Source organism: Symphalangus syndactylus, chromosome 1, assembly GCF_028878055.3.
Source record: "Symphalangus syndactylus isolate Jambi chromosome 1, NHGRI_mSymSyn1-v2.1_pri, whole genome shotgun sequence".
NCBI classification, from domain to species: domain Eukaryota; kingdom Metazoa; phylum Chordata; class Mammalia; order Primates; family Hylobatidae; genus Symphalangus; species Symphalangus syndactylus.
In genome coordinates, this window is record NC_072423.2 from 96,394,813 (window position 1) to 96,411,833 (window position 17,021).

The 17,021-nt window shown below is 44.2% G+C and overlaps 1 long non-coding RNA gene across 1 annotated transcript; it reads right to left on the bottom strand.

Annotated features, from left to right (window-relative positions):
• Positions 1–1,990: 1,990 nt before the first annotated feature.
• LOC134732096 (uncharacterized) lies at positions 1,991–12,770 on the bottom strand. Its single transcript, XR_010115018.1, has 2 exons — positions 12,461–12,770; positions 1,991–2,210 (listed from the first exon to the last, which is right to left on the bottom strand). It is a non-coding gene; the product is annotated as an uncharacterized lncRNA (long non-coding RNA).
• Between the last annotated feature and the right edge of the window lie 4,251 nt (positions 12,771–17,021).

Here is a 17,021-nt window from a genome sequence, read left to right on the forward strand (position 1 = left end):
CATCTTTCTCACTAGCCTCCTCTGAATCTGCTGACTTCTTTGCTTGGTTACTTTCCCACCTTGACGATGCAATGAAAAAAAAAACCCCAGCTAGATAAATTATACAAGTTAGGCTGTCAAATCAACCATGTCTGCTTCTTTACCCTTATGCCATGGTTAAAATCTTAAGCTCAGAGCAATAATGAAAGGTATCCCTGTCCAGCATAGAAAATGCTTTGTCTGCCCTATTTGTTAATGGGTTCCACCCTGACCTCAGTAATCTAGTTACACATATGTTGATAGGACCTGAGAAAGCTCAAAATTGGATGCAAGAGGCAGAATGGTATTGCTCTGAGGACAATATCCAAGGTCCACAAGCCCCTATTTGGTCCATATATAGGCCAGAGAAAAACACAAACTTTTGGCCGGGCGCAGTGGCTCACGCCTGTAATCCCAGGACTTTGGGAGGCCGAGGCGGGCGGATCACGAGGTAAGGAGATCAAGACCATCCTGGCTAACACGGTGAAACCCTGTCTCTACTAAAAATACAAAAAAATTAGCCGGGTGTGGTGGCAGGCACCTGTAGTCCCAGCTACTCAGGAGGCTGAGGCAGGAGAATGGCGTGAACCCGGGAGGTGGAGCTTACGGTGAGCCAAGATCACACCACTGCACTCCAGCCTGGGCGACAGAGCGAGACTCCATCTCAAAAAAAAAAAAAAAAAAACTTTTGAGATCACGCCACCGCACTCCAGCCTGGGTGACAGAGCGAGACTCTGTCTCAAAAAAAAAATCGATGCCTGAAAGCATTTTAATTTATCAGTTAGTCTAGAAACTACATGAGGAGAAAGAACAAAATACCCTTAAACAACTACCCCCGGGCAGGGAGACTCATTTTCATGTCTCTCCGGGCCTGATACGTTTTGCATAGCTCGCATTCTTCACACTGCTCTAAGCTACTTTTCTTTCTCATTTCCCCCTTTTGATAGATATTTTTCTCTTCTGAAAGCATTGATGATCGACATTTTATTTATACGTATGATTTTTGTTCACTGTCACATAAGATTCAGGAATCAACGTTTTAGATGCAAATTTGTCCCATGTCACTGGGAAGGCTTATTCCCAGGTCATCTGTCCTACTTCAGAGGGAAAGAGGAGAGGTACCTACGGTTTAAGAATTTAGTGAAGGTGCCGGGCACAGTAGTTTACGCCTGTAATCCCAGCACTTTGGGAGGCCAAGGCGGGTGGATCACCTGAGGTAAGGAGTTCGAGACCAGCCTGGCCAACATGGTGAAACCCATCTCTACTAAAAATACAAACATTACCCGGGCGTGGTGTTGCATGCCTGTAATCCCAGCTACTCGGGAGGCTGAGGCAGGAGAATCGCTTGAACCTGGGAAGCAGAGGTTGCAGTGAGCCAAGGTCACACCATTGCACTCCAGCCTGGGTGACAAGAGCAAGACTTTGTTAAAAAAAAATAATAATTTAGTGTAGTCTCAAAGCCAAATGGATTAGAAACACAGAGGGACAAAGCAATGGGAACTTAGTCGAGCCATCTGCTTACAAAAGAGCCGTGACATGTGAGAGCATTTCTAAGCATGTAGCTATCATGATTTTATTTTTTGTTGTGGACTTAAGACATCTAGAAATGCAAAGCATAATCAATTAAAGAATAAAAAATACTGGCTGGGCATGGTGGCTCACACCTGTAATCCCAGCACTTTGGGAGGCTGAGATGGGCAGATCACCTGAGGTTAGGAGTTTGAGACCAGCCTGGCCAACATGGTGAAACCTGTCTCTACTAAAAACACAAAAATTAGCCAGGTGTGGTGGCAGAAGCCTGTAATCCCAGCTACCGAGGAGGCCGAGGCAGGAGATTCGCTTGAACCCTGGAGGCGGAGGTTGCAGTGAGCTGAGATGGTGCCACTGCACTCCAGCCTAGCGACAAGAGTGAAACTGTATCAAAAAAAAATATGATGCAAATAAAGACAGTTATTAACAAAACAAGTTGAAATCCAGATCTGAAAAGTGTTCTTATTTGTGAAGGTAACGAATCAAATAGATCATGTAATGGGTTTGTCTTTTTGACAGCTTGCAGCCATTTAGCCTTTTAAGTGATCTTTCCAAACCGAGTTTCCACTTCTCATTCAGGTTTGAAGAACAAGGTGACTGGTTGTGGTCAGCTTCGGTGGGACATCTCTGGTGATGAAAGATGTCCACTCAGGTGGGGCTGCCTTTTTGAAGTGAAAAAAAAAAAATGTGAATCCATGAGTCAATGCCCCTGATGTTAGCTGCACAAAGACTGGTTAACAGTACGTGACATGATCCCTTCCAACATGGTCGGAGGGAGTACTTTATTTGATGATGTTTCCAATAAACAAAATCTCCAGATTGGAAGCTGTGATCTTTGATGTCTGTCTCCAGGGAGATTACTTTTTAAAAGAATTCTTCATTAATTAAAATTTTTTTTTAAGTGAGAAGCTTTATAAGGACCTGGCAATCATGAAGTATAGCATTTTTAAGAAAAGCTGGCTCATAGACTCCTGCATTCAGGCACATGGCCTTCCTGTTATTTCAAAGAAAGAAAGCTGATGTTGTTGAAATGGGGTAGAAAGTGAATTAAGCAATACCAGTGGAACATTCTTAGGCCAGAGAAGTTTCAAGTTTCCATAAGCTTGACCGGGCACGGTGGCTTACGCCTGTAATCCCAGCACTTTGGGAGGCCGAGGCAGACGGATCACCTGAGGCCAGGAGTTCGAGACCAGCCTGGCCAACATGGCGAAACCCGTCTCTACTAAAAAGTACAAAAATTAGCTGGGCATGGTGGTGGGTGCCTGTAATCCCAGCTACTCAGGAGGCTGAGGCAGGAGAATTGCTTGAACCTGGGAGGTGGAGGTTGCAGTGAGCTGAGATCGCGCCACTGCACTCTAGCCTGAGTGACAAGAGGGAGACTGTCTCAAAAAAAAAAAAAAAAAACCAGTTTCTCTAAGCTTTGCCAATTTGATTTTTATTATTTGTGCATTTCACAAGTCTGGAAGACTGAGGGTGGTATGGACAATGGAAATGTTGAAAAATCAGCCATACATTACAAATAAACTGAATTATTTGACCAGTGAAATGGGTTCCTTAGTTTCCACGAAGATTGGAGGGAGCTCTCCAAGAAGGAAGAGGGCAAGATTTAAAGTGGTCATGGTCAAAGATGCAATCAACAAAGAAATTTGGTCGTTTTATTTTCTTGTGGCCTACTGGAACGGGAAGGGTTCCCCTGTCCCCCTCGCAGGGCGTGTGATGGGGCTGTGGCTCGCTTCTTCAGTGCCCCGCTGCTCAGACCCGCAGGGGAGCATACAGATGGGCAGGCTGTGGGCTCCAACCCACGGCAGCATCTAGGGGTGGATGTTTACAGCTCCTGAAGCCCCAGTGGGCATGTGTTACAGGGTGCTCTTTTAGTTTTTTTTGTTTTTGTTTTTGTTTTTTTTTGAGACGGAGCCTTGCTCTGTTGCCCAGGCTGGAGTGCAGTGGCGCAATCTCGGCTCACTGCAAGCTCCGCCTCCTGGGTTCACGCCATTCTCCTGCCTCAGCCTCTCCGAGTAGCTGGGACTACAGGCGCCCGCCACCACACCCGGCTAATTTTTTTGTTTTTTTGTTTTTTTTTTTTAGTAGAGACGGGGTTTCACCGTGGTCTCGATCTCCTGACCTCGTGATCCGCCCGCCTCGGCCTCCCAAAGTACCGGGATTACAAGCCTGAGCCACCGTGCCTGGCCACTCTTTTAGTTTTGCCATCTATAGGCAGCTTGTGTTAACCAGCAGCTCAATTAGACCCTCCGCTTTGTTACGAGGACAGAGGGATTTCTGTATCCAAGGTTCTTGCCTTGGTGTACTGGAAGAATAGGATCACACCTGGGCTTGGAGAATGAGTGCAAGGTTTTATTGCGTGGAGGTAACTCTCAGCAGCTGGAGGAAGCCAGAAGGGCATGGAGTGGGAATGTTTTCATTCCCACTGAGCAGTCAGTCAGGCTGCTCAGCGGCTCGGGCTCTCCTTTGACCGCCCAGCCAAACTGTGCCTCGTTCTGCAGGTGGATGGCCTGCCGGCATGCCGGCGTCTGTCGTGTGCTCTTCCACCAGCGTGCTCCCTTCTGTGGCGGATCCGTCAGAGAGGTGGGAAAAACTATAGGGAAAGGACGCAAACCTTCTGAAAGGTGGGAAGGTTCTGCAGAGCCCTGGGGGAGAAGAACTGAAGGTAGCTGTTCTATAACCCTGAGGCAGAGGGCAAGGAGTAGGTATAAGGGAGTATGGGGGATTTTATCTTAAATAGGCTTGTTTACTTATGTTGACCAGGAACTGACCTTTGATCATCTATGATCACCTATGATCATGTTTCAGGGAACATGAGGCTCCCTGAAAGGGGAACAATAAATATTAATTACCTACACATTGTGTTGGCTCCAGGTTTTCGACATTGTGCCTGCACTGAATAAAAGCAAAGCAGCTCCAGCTTCTTCCACTAGAGCCAGGCAGTCACCTAGCTGCTCTTACACTGCATACCTGTGTCTGGGTACTCATTTCATCTGTCGGCCAGGGTCTGCGGGACAGAGCTGGCACCCCTCAACGACCTCTCAATGTCCAGCTACTTGTGTCTTCTTCTGCCAATGTGTTCCTCTCCACGTCCAGTTGCTTGTGTGTCTGCTTGCTAGGGTCTCAGGGTTTTTATAGGCACAGGATAGGGATGTGGTGGGCCAGAGTGCTCTTGGGAAATGCAATATTTGGGCAGGAAAACAAAAATGCCTGTCTTCACCCAGGTCCATGGGCACAGGCCCGGGGGTGGAGCCCTAGCCAGGGACCACGCATTCCTCTACCCAGCACTTCCCTGCCCTCCTTCTGTATCACTATAATTCAATATAATACTTACAATAATGACTGATAATATATACCAACACATACCAGATTTTTAGGAATCTCATACAATTTTGGAACACATATTAATAACACATTTCATAAATATAACTCAAAGAAAGTTAAATGTCACTTCTTTTTTGACAATGCTTGCTGTGTAATTTTTACATGCCAAATAATACCAAGTTCTCTTGAACTTACATGGGTTTTTTTTTTCTCTTTTTCAAATGTTGAAAAGTTAGTTTGAGGTCAAAATGGCTTAATTTAGAATTCGAATTTTCATTTTTGGGAGTTTGTTAAATACCAAAGCTTTAAAACACTTGATATTAAAATAGAAAAGGTTTAAAAGACTTGTTCAAAATAGAATCATGGGGAACTTCAAAATAATAGTCATTCATTTAGCCAAAGTGATAATTGAAAGATTTCAGAAAAGCTGGGTGTGGTGACTCACACCTGTAATCCCAGCACTTTGGGAAGCCAAGGTGGGAAGATCACCTGAAGTCAGGAGTTCGAGACCAGTCTGGCCAACATGGTGAAACCCTGTCTCCCCTAAAAATACAAAATTAATTGGGCGTGGTGGCAGGTGCCTGTAATCCCCGCTACTCAGGAGGCTAAGGCAGGGGAATTGCTTGAACACGGCGGGGTGGAGGTTGCATTGAGCCAAGTTCACACCATTGCACTCTAGCTTGGGCAAAAAGAGCAAAACTCCATCTAAAAAAAAAAAAAAGATTTCAGAAAGCAAAAACCTTTATTGTTTGATAGAGAGGAGACTCAGTTTTCCAAACAATCAGAAGACCTAATGAAGTAATCATAAGGCAAACTCTCTCCTCTTTTTTTATTTTTTTCACTTTGCAGTTTACTCAAAAGGCAAACAAAAATCTTTTACTATCTCTTATTACTACTACATGAAAATCTTGTTTAAAAGAGAAAACTAAATTCTACCTTTACATTAGTGTATTATTAATGCTACAGCTAATTATAATAATTATAATAAAATCTTGCAAACAGATCCATCTAATCTCAATCACTTTTGACCACTACTCAAGATAAAGTTTCTATATACCTTTTATATTCTCTTACAATGTTTTTCTTTTTCTTTTTTCTTTTTTTTTTTTTTTTTTGAGATGGAGTCTCGCTCTGTCACCCAGGCTAGAGTGCAGTGGCACAACCTCTGCTCACTACAACTTCCGCCTCCTGGGTTCAAGCGATTCTCCTGCCTCAGCCTCTGAAGTAGCTGGGACTACAGGCACCTGCCACCATGCTAGGCTAATTTTTGTATTTTTAGTAGAGACAGGGTTTCACCATATTGGCCAGGCTGGTCTCGAACTCCTGACCTTGTGATCTGCCCACCTCAGTCTCCCAAAGTGCTGGGATTACAGGTGTGAGCCACCATGCCTGGCCACAATGTTTTTCATTGTCTTTCTTTCTCCAGCTTTGTTTATTCATTTGGCTTTATCTATCTCATATATATATGATATAATAAATACACACAGAGATGCATATATATACGTATGCATATATACACACACACATACACGAACACATATAATCATATATATTTCTTAATGGGATATATATAAATTTTAGAGATGGGGTATTGCTCTATTGTCCAGGCTGGAGTGCAGTGGCAAAATCAGAGCTCCTGGGCTCAGGCAATCCTCCTGCCTCAGGCTTCTGAATAGCTGAGACTACAGGCATGAACCACCATGCCCAGCTAATTAAAAAAAAAATTTATCGGGCCAGGCATAGTGGCTCGTGCCTGTAATCCCAGCACTTCAGGAGGCTGAGGCACGTGGATCACTTGAGCTCAGGAGTTTGAGACCAGCCTGAGCAACATGCCAAAACCTCGTTTCTACAAAAAATACAAAAGTTAGCCAGGTGTGGTGACACAGGCCTGTAGTCCTAGCTAGTTAGGGGGCTGAGGTGGGAGGATTGCTTGAGCCCGAATTCTTTTTGGTTTCTCCAATTTAAGTATCTCCCACTTTTCTGACTTGTAATCATTAAGAACAAGGATTGCTTTGTTCCTAAAGCCCTACAAGCAGGATATGGACGACTGGATTAAACATCAGAGAAAACCCCTCATGCCTGATGTAGGGAGCACTCGAGGAGTTTGCTGAAATGCCTTCTGCCATAAACAGAGATATTAAAACCACAAATCAGGAAAATATGCTTTGAGCTTCAATCTAGGAATCTTGATTAACTGACCCCTGGACTCAGAGACTAAATTTATGGTTTGTTCTGGTTATCTCCCTGAGCGAGAACTGAGCCCATTCAACCCAGATTCATATGTTTTCAAGGTGTCCTTGAAAAGGAGAGAGAGAGAGAGAACAAGGTGAAGACACACTTGTTCCCGGCTGCCCAGGCCTGGAAGTGACACACTTCATTTCTGCCCCATTTGGATGCAAGGAGACTGAGAAACAGTTTAGCTCTTTGTCTGAGAAGAGGAAATGAGTTTGTGATATCTAGCTAGTCTCTATCACATACAATCAACCCATGCTTTAAAAATGAAAAATAAAATAAAATAAAAAATAAAACAAATTCATGGCTATCCTGGAACTCAGTATGTACTAGCAGTGGTATCATAAATAAGTTTGAAAAGAAGAGTTATTTGGATAGCATTAGTGAAACTGATTCCACCTATTAAGAAAAATTACTGGAACCTCACACCATGTACAATAAAGTCTAAACAGATCAGTGGTTCTTGATAGGAGGCAATGTTGTCACCCAGAGGATATTTGGTAATATCTGGAGACATTTTTGTTGTCCCAACTTGTGGGGTGCTATTGACAACTAGGGATGCTGCTCAACATCCTCCAATGCACAGGACAGCTAGCAAATAAAGCCCCAGTGGCCATAGTGTCAAGGGTGAGAAGCCCTGCACTAGGGTTCACCTACACTTGAGAGAGAAAAATAAAATACTAACAGAAAAAAATAATTAAAGAAAGTTTCTTATGACCTTGGGCTAGGGATAGATTTCTTAAACAAGGCCCCTAAATGAATGAATTTAACTATATCAAAGCAAAAGATTTCTCTTTTTAAATTTTTAATGGATACATTGTACTTGTACATATTTATGGAGTACAATTTGGTGGTTCCATATACATATATGTGTTTTATAATGATCAAATTAGGCAGGCTGGGCATTGTGGCTCACATCTAGCATCCCAGAACTTTGGGAGGCCCAGGCAGAAGAACTGTTTGAGCCCAGGAGTTCAAGGTCATCCTGGGCAACATTATGAGACCCCCATCTCTATAAAAAACTTAAAAATTAGTGGGGTGTGGTGGTTCCTGCCTGTGGTCCCAGCTACTTTGGAGCTGAGGCGGGAGGATTGCTTGAGCCCAAGAGGCCAAGGCTGTAGTGAGCTATATTCTCATCACTGCACTCCAGCCTGGGTAATAGAGAGAGATCCTGTCTCAAAAACAAACAAATTAGGATATTTAGTGTGACCATCACCCATGCATTTATCTGAAGTTTTCTCTTGTAGAATGACTATTATTGTTTATCAGATTATCAGATAGATGATAAAGGAAATATTTGCAACATTTGACAGGAAGAGGGAGGACCTGTGGTTTTTAATGGTGGAGCTGGGATTCCCACTAATCCTTCAGAATACCCCAAAAGCCACAAAGACCATGAAAAACCAAAACATGCATTCCATCCAAATACACACTTTATCTCTTATGAAAGTAGGAGACTCCCAGCACTTTGGGAGGCCGAGACAGGCAGATTACCTGAGGTCAGGAGATCGAGACCAGCCTGGCCAACATGGTGAAATCCTGTCTCTACTGAAAATACAAAAATTAGCCGGTCCCAGTGGCATGCACCTGTAATCCCAGCTACTCGGGAGGCAGAGGCACAAGAATCACTTGAACCTGGGAGGTGGAGGTTGCAGTGAGCCGAGATGGTGCCACTGTACTCCAGCCTGGGTGACAAAGCGAGACTCTGTCTCAAAAAAAAAAAAAAAAAAAAGAAGAAGAAAGAAAGAGGGAGACATCGCGAGTGACTACAGTTAAGAGCATCTATGCACCAAGTAACATATCTGGGCACCTATACAACAAAAGCTCACAGGTAGACAAGGACTCTGGCAGTTTTAAACAACAGATTTCAAACTCTGCCATAGGAAAGCAGAGAGGCACCACCCTTCAATTGCTCTTGGGACATTTACTATAATAATTATGTATTATGCCTTAAAGGAAGTTTTAGAACATTCCAGGGATTAAGAGGGGTGGGGAGACGGAGAGAAATAGTACAGATGACAGTCTTTCATTATGAGGCAATAAAACGAAAAATAACAAAACCAGGAAACAAAATCCCCCTAACACCTGTACGTTTATAAATCTTTCGTAAAATGACTCCTGTCAAAGGAGAAATCAAAACCAAAATTGCAGAACATCTAGCGAATGATGATAAAGATGCACTATATGTAAGAACTATTGGTCTACTTGACTGGATTGCTATGGCTTTAGAATCAGTCTTGCTATCTGCCAGGGCAAAACCCACCACCCACCCCATCTTCTTCTTCAAAATTGTCTTGGCTATTCTTGGCCCTTTGTTGTTCTATATACATTTTGGTGTCAGCTTTCTCACTTCCATGAAAAGCCCTGGTGGGATTTTGATGGGAATTTGCAGTGAATTTATAGATTAATTTGAAAAGATGTGACACCTTTATGATATTAAGTCATCCACCTGGTGACAGCCCTGTGAACCAGCCTGGCTCCCCCATCCTCCCAGCAGCTGAGGGGCCGACTGGTGGGGACTGTGGGTGCACGATAAAGGAAGGAAGCCATAAATACTGGCCATGGCCTCATGACTGGCTGCAGCCACAGAGGTCCCCTTCAATGTCCTTTGTGGCTTTGAGTTTTGCATAGTGGGAGGAAGTTGTCTTTGCAAGGTGCAAAGTGGCCCCAGGAGGAAGAAAATGTAATAGAAGACAACTGCTCAACCTGTTTCTGATCATAAAAACTCAACAGTCTTTTTCTTTTTCTTTTTGCTGATTTATAAGATGAGGCCTGACATTTCTAAAACCTGAACCATTGAGGAATGGGGAAGACGAGTTTCACATTTCTCACAGTTTAGAAGGGGCATTGAAGGGGTGCGTAAGCTTTTCCTGGTGTCTGTCATCCCAGATAGCCATCAAGGACTATGAGGAGTGAAAAAGAAGAGACTAGAGCTTTTGTGTTAAGGGACAAGAGCTTTTGTATTAAGGGACAAAGGGGGTGTAGGCAAGACTTCAGGTGACAACAGGGGGATGGGCAAAGGACCAATGCAGAAACAATCGTTACCTAGACCTGATCTTCTGGGTTTCCGGGTGTGAGTTTGCTGCAGGGAGGCACCAGCAGGACTGGACCCAGGGAACTGATACCAGTACCTGGGGTCTGTGCATGCCCAAGACCTCCCTGGTCCTCCATGATGGAAACTGCAGACCGTGTCTAATGCGTCAGGATGGTATATGCCAAAGAGGGACCCTGAGACACTGGCAGAGTGAGGAGAGTGGCCACACCAGGACGGCAGCACGGAGGGTATTCCATGGCCCCCAAGCTGGGCCAGCAGGGACAGAGGCCTGGGCCTGATTCGTCATTTATTGTGCTGCTTGCCTTAAATACGTTCACCTCGTCCTTTGCGTGCCCCACCGGCCGTGATTGATTGACCTTACTCTTTCCAGTTTAAATTCATGGGAAAAAAAAGATTTCCGGTTCAAGACAGCAGGATACAACCTGAAATCCACTATGTCTTTCTCAAACACATCAAGACCAGAGAAGAAAAACTATAAAAACTTTTTTTTTGTTTTTAAGATGGAGTCTTGCTCTGTCACCCAGGCTGGAGTGCAATGGTACAATCTCGGTCCACTGCAATCTCTGCCTCCTGGGTTCAAGCAATTCTCCTGCCTCAGCCTCCCGAGTAGCTGGGATTGCAGGCACCTGCCACCATGCCCGGTTAATTTTTTGTATTTTCAGCAGAGACGAGGTTTCACCATGTTAGCCAGGATGGTCTCGAATTCCTGGCCTCAAGTGATCCACCCGCCTCGGCCTCCCAAAGTGTTGGGATTACAGGCTTGAGCCACCGCACCTGGCATGCATTTCCTATTTAGCATTCTTTCCCTGTATTTCTCCTTTACTCTGTTTTCTTGTCTTCAGTTGAATTGAGTTTTTTTGTGCTAGTCTCTTCTCCCCTACTATTGGAAGTTACACATTTTACTTTTATTTTTAGTGATTACTCTTAAATTTTTAGATCATACCTAAATTTCATGTCCAAGCAAAAGCTAATTAATATCTTTATCCCCCTTCCTGAATATGAAGCGAAAACAAAAACAGAGTGTATGTCCAGGTGCAGTGGCTCACGCCTGTAATCCCAACACTTTGGGAGGCCGAGGTGGGCGGATCACCTGAGGTCAGGAGTTTGAGACCAGCCTGGCCAACATGGAGAAACTCTGTCTCTACTAAAAAAAAAAAAAAAAAAAAAATAGCCGGGCGTGGTGGCGCATGAGTGAGCCGAGAGTTCACGAGTTCAAGAAAAAGTAACAATTTGGCCAGGTTCAGTGGCTTATGCCTGTTATCCCAGCACTTTGGGAGGCCGAGGTGAGTGGATCACTTGAGGCCAGGAATTAGAAACCAGCCTGGCTAACATGGCAAAACTCCATCTCTACTAAAAACACAAAAATAGCCAGGTGTGGTGGCACACACCTGTAATCCCAGCTACTAAGGAGGCTGAGGCAGGAGAATTGCTTGAACCTAAGTGGTGGAGGTTGCAATGAGCCAAGATCACACCACTGCACTCCAGCCTGGCTGATAGACCAAGACTCTGTCTCAAAAAAATAAATAAAATAAATAAAATAGAAAAATTAACAATTCATCAAGAAAACTTTCTTTATAAGTGATCAAAATTGGCTCAAGGAAATAGATAAATAACCATAAAAGAAATGGAGGCCAGGCGCGGTGGCTCACGCCTGTAATCGCAGCACTTTGTGAGGCTGAGGCGGGTGGATCATGAGGTCAGGAGATCGAGACCATCCTAGCTAACACGGTGAAACCCCGTCTGTACCAAAAATACAAAATATTAGCTGGGTGTGGTGGCACGTGCCTATAGTCCCAGCTACTTGGGAGGCTGAGGCAGGAAAATTGCTTGAACCCGGGAGACGGAGGTTTCAGTGAGCCAAGATCGCACACTGCACTCCTGCCTGGGTGACGGAGCAAGACTCCATCTCAAAAAAAAAAAAAAAAGAAAAAGAAAAAGAAATGGAGATAGTGTTTCAATCACCCCTAAGCAGAGGTCCCAGCTCCAGATAGCTTTACAATAAGTTATAGACATGCTTCAGGAAATACATAATTTTTAACCTGAGCAAACTCTTCCAAAATGTGGAAAAAGATGGGAAGTGGCCCACCTCATTTTAAGGGGCTAGCATAATCTTGTAGCAAAACTGAACAAGATCCCCCGGAGAAAGTAAAACTAGAGGCTACCCTCTCTTGTGAGCACTGGTGTAGAAACTGAATAAAATGTTAGCAAAACAAATGCAGCAGGACAGTGAAATCATATTACATCATGACCAATTGGTGTTTATACCCAGAATAAGAAAAAATAAGAATAGCAAGCACTTACATGGAGATTAAAACATGTAATCGTCACAACATCACCTTGAAACAGAGAGAGGCCAAGGAACTTGCTCCATAACACGCAGCTGATTCAGTGTAAGAATCCAGAATTAAGTCCAGAGAGGCCTCCTTCTGTGTTCTCAGCCACTGCGCTCTGCTGCCCCGTTAGGTCAACAAATTAGAAAAATGACTGATGTGATTAACCACAGATTAAAGAAGAAAAACAACATCATCTCAGATGCAGAAAAAGCCTTCCATGAAACTGAGCACACCTTCATGATAGAACTGTGCTCTCAAAGGGAATTTTCATAACATAATCGTGGTCTCTGCCAAAAGCCTCAGCAAACCACATACTTACTGGTTGCTATGACAACTGTCACACATACTAATTGTTTTAAGATAAATAGGCCAGAGTTCTCAGCATGTTTTACCTTCATGCCCGATAGAAGGAGAGGCCTGCTTCCGAGATGCCTCTGAGCAACCAGGCAAGCCATACCCAGATTAGTTAGGGCAAATGGAATTTTGTAGCCCTGAACTACAATTACCTACAACTCAGTTTTGTTTTTTTGAGACGGAGTCTTGCTCTGTCACCAGCCTGTGGTGCAGTGGTGCGATCTCGGCTCACTGCAACCTCCAACTCCCTGGTTCAAGTGATTCTCCTGCCTCAGCCCCCCAAGCAGCTGGGATTACAGGCACGGGCCACCACGCCCGGGTAATTTTTCTATTTTTATTTTTATTTTTTTCAGTAGAAGTCTTGCTCTGTCTCTCAGGCTGGAGTTCAGCGGCGTTATCTCGGCTCACTGCAAGCTCCGCCTCCCGGGTTCACGCCATTCTCCTGCCTCAGCCTCCCAAGTAGCTGGGACTACAGGCGCCCACCATCACGCCCGGCTAATTTTTTTGTATTTTTAGTAGAGACGGGGTTTCACCGTGTTAGCCAGGATGGTATTGATCTCCTGACCTCTTGATCCGCCCGTCTTGGCCTCCCAAAGTGCTGGGATTACAGGCGTGAGCCATCGCGCCCGGCCAATTTTTCTGTTTTTAGTAGAGACGGGGTTTCCCCCATGTTGGCCAGGATGGTCTCAGTCTCCTGACCTCGTGATCCACCCGCCTCAGCCTCCCAAAGTGCTGAGATTACAGGCGTGAGCCATCATGCTCAACCTACACACCCAGTTTTTAAGCAAGCCATTTGGAAGCTAAAGGTACTTTCTTAAGAATGCAGTGGGTGTCATGAAAGAAACCTCTGGGTGATTGGGGAAGAAGACATAGCAGAAGAGGACAATAACAAGATGTCAGAGGCCAGGTACGGTGGCTTATGCCTGTAATCCCAGCACTTTGGGAGGCCAAGGCAGGTGGATCACCTGAGGTCAGGAGTTCGAGACCAGCCCGATCAATATGGTGAAACCCTGTCTCTACTAAAAATACAAAATTAGCTGGATGTAGTGGTGTGCACCTGTAATCCCAGCTACTTGGGAGAGTGAAAAAAAAAAAAGATGTCAGAGAAGAGAGTAAGCTAGAGACTGGTGAATGTTTCCGACTGCCATCTTTATCTAATGAGGTTTAAGGTGTTATTGTTGAGAATTTTATCTCCCTTTGCGCCTGGATCGACAGTTCTTTTCTGCAGTCACTCTGTCTTTACCTTATTTTTCACAAGTAGCTACTAATAATTAGGGGGAATATAATCAGAAACTGACACACAGGAATTCTGTTTCTGAGCATCCAGCGGAAAACTTCTGGCCTAAGGCATTTGATATGAAAAGATAAAAAAAAATTAACAAATGGAACTGAGGACCTTAATATTGTCAACAAAAAGAGTCAAACTCTGTACAATATTTGAAGAGATGTATTTTTATTATTTTTTTTGGACAGAGTTTTGCTCTGTTGCACAGGCTGGAGTGCAATGGCATGATCTTGGCTCACTGCAACCTCTGCCTCCAGGTTCAAGCAATTATCATGCCTCAGCCTCCCCAGTAGCTGAGGTTACAGGCATGCGCCACCATGCCTGGCTAATTTTTTGTATTTTTAGTAGAGACGGGGTTTCACCATGTTGGCCAGGCTGGTCTTGAACTCCTGACCTCAGGAGATCTGCCTGCCTCAGCTTCCCAAAGTGCTGGGATTACAGGCGTGAGCCACTGTGCCCAGCTGATATTTATTCTAGGTTGAATAAGAGTGACTGGTGGTCTGTGACACAGCCCCCAGGAGATGCTGAGAACATGTGCCCAAGGTGGTTGGGCCACAACTTAATTTTATACATTTTAGGGAGACATAAGACATCAATCAAGACATGTAAGATTCTAGACAATAGGAAGCAGGTTGGGGGCTGCTTCCAGGTAGTAGGTGGACTCAAAGATTTTTCTGATTGGCAATCAGTTGAAAGAGTGATCAACAGAAAGGAATGTCTAGGTTACAAAGGGGTTGTGGAGACCAAGGTTTTGTCATGCAGATAAAGCCTCCAGGTAGCAGGCTTCGGAGAGAATAGATCATCAATGTTCCTTGTCAGATGTAAGAGTCTGTTCTATCAGTAATTCTGAAAGAGAGGAGTGTGTAATGAGGCATGTCTGGCTCCCCTTTTCATCACGGCCTGAACTAGCTTTTCAGGTTAACTTTGGAAAGCCCTTGCTGAGAGGAGGGGTCTACTCGGATGGGTGGGGGGCTTAGAGTTTTCCTTTTGGTTTATAATATCAAACCTTTACACATTCCTGTTAAAGTCACACCCCAGGTAAGGAAGCTTGCTATCACTACTATTCAGCCTTATCCTGAAGTTTTTAGTTGGTGCAATAATGAAAAGAAACGAGACACCTGATGTTAGAAAGGAAGAGACACCATCCTTACTATTTCTCAACAGTGTGATCACCAGCAGAGAAAACAGAAAAGCAGGCCGGGCGCAGTGGCTCAGGCCTGTAGTCTCAGCACTTTGGGAGGCTGAGGTGGGAGAATCACCTGAGCCTGGGAGGGCAAGGCTGTGGTGAGCTGTGATCATGCCACTGTACTCCAACCTATGTGATGGAGTGAGACCCTGTCTCAAAAAACAACAACAACTACAGCAAGAACAAAACAAGAAAAGCTTGAAAGGATACAATTTTATTTATTTTATTTTTTACTTCCCACACTACACTGATGTAGCCTTTTAAAAATCATTTATTTAGTTAGTTTTTTTGTTTTGCTTTTGAGACAGGGTCTCGCTCTCTTACCCAAGCTGGAGCACAGTGGTGCTATCAGGGCTCACTGCAGTCTCACCTTCCCAGGCTCAAACCACCTTCCCACCTTAGCATCCCAAGGAGCTGGGATTACAGGTGTGCACCACCATGGCTGGCTAAGTTTTTACTTTTTTTTTTTTTTTTGTAGAGATGGGGTCTCACTCTGTTGCCAGGGCTGGTCTTGTACTCCTGGACTCAAGCAATCCTCCTGCCTCAGCCTCCCAAAGTTCTGGGGTTACAGGCGTGAGCTGCACACCTGGCCTGGATAAACTTTTATAATAGCAGAGTCCATTAAGTGATCTAGATACAATATCAATAAGGGTAAATCGATAATATTCCATTCACAAGCAACAACCAATTAGAAATGTAATCAGAAAAGGGATTACAAAAACATAAAACCACAAAATACCACATAAAATTCCTGCACTAAAAAATTATAGACTTAAAAAATAATTCTAAGTCTTTAGTGAAAGAGCTAAAAGATCTGAAACAATGGGAGTGACCACATTCCCGGGTGGGAAGATGCATGATTGTAAAGACATGGTTCTTCTCTGAATTCATTTAGAATTCTGGGCACTAAGTTAAACACTCTTGGGACACTTGCTGTGTGTCAGGCATGGCTCTGAGCACTTTACAAGCACCTCATTTACTTTCTCAGTAACTCTAACCATCACTCCTTTAGGGTATATGTTATCCTCATTTTCCACTTGAGGAAACTGAGGCAGGGGTCATAAAATCTCATTGGTAGGAAGTGGCAGAAGCAGGATTTTGAATCCAAGCCCTTAACCTTGAAGCTTTGGCGTCACTTGCAGATAATCATGTTTCTAAATCTATTTGTGCCAACATAGACTAATCTCAAAAACATCGTGTTGAATGAAAAAAGCAAGGTGTAGACTTATTACATCGAAATACTAGGCTGGGTGCAGCAGCTCACGCCTGTATTCCCAGTACTTTGGGAGGCAAAGACCAGAGGATTGCTTAAGCCCAGGAGTTCGAGACCAGCCCTGGGCAACATAGAGAGCCCTTGCATATACAAATTTTAAAAAACTAGCCCGGTATGGTTTCGCACACCTTTGGCTCCAGCTACTCAGGAGGGTGAGGCGGGAGGATCCCTTGAGGCCGGGAGGTCAAGGCTGCAGTGAGCCATGATCATGCCACTGCACTCCAGCCTAGGTGACAGAGCGAGACCTGTCTCAAACCAAACATACAAAATGCCATTACTGCAAATAAAAAGCACCAAACACTCATATTTTTCTGTGGGTAAATATATACACAAGTAAAATAATTTTTTAAAAGGATTGGAAGATGATATCAGATTCAACAGCATTTGGCTCCAAGATAGTAAGAGGGGACTTTACAATTTTTTTGTAAAGG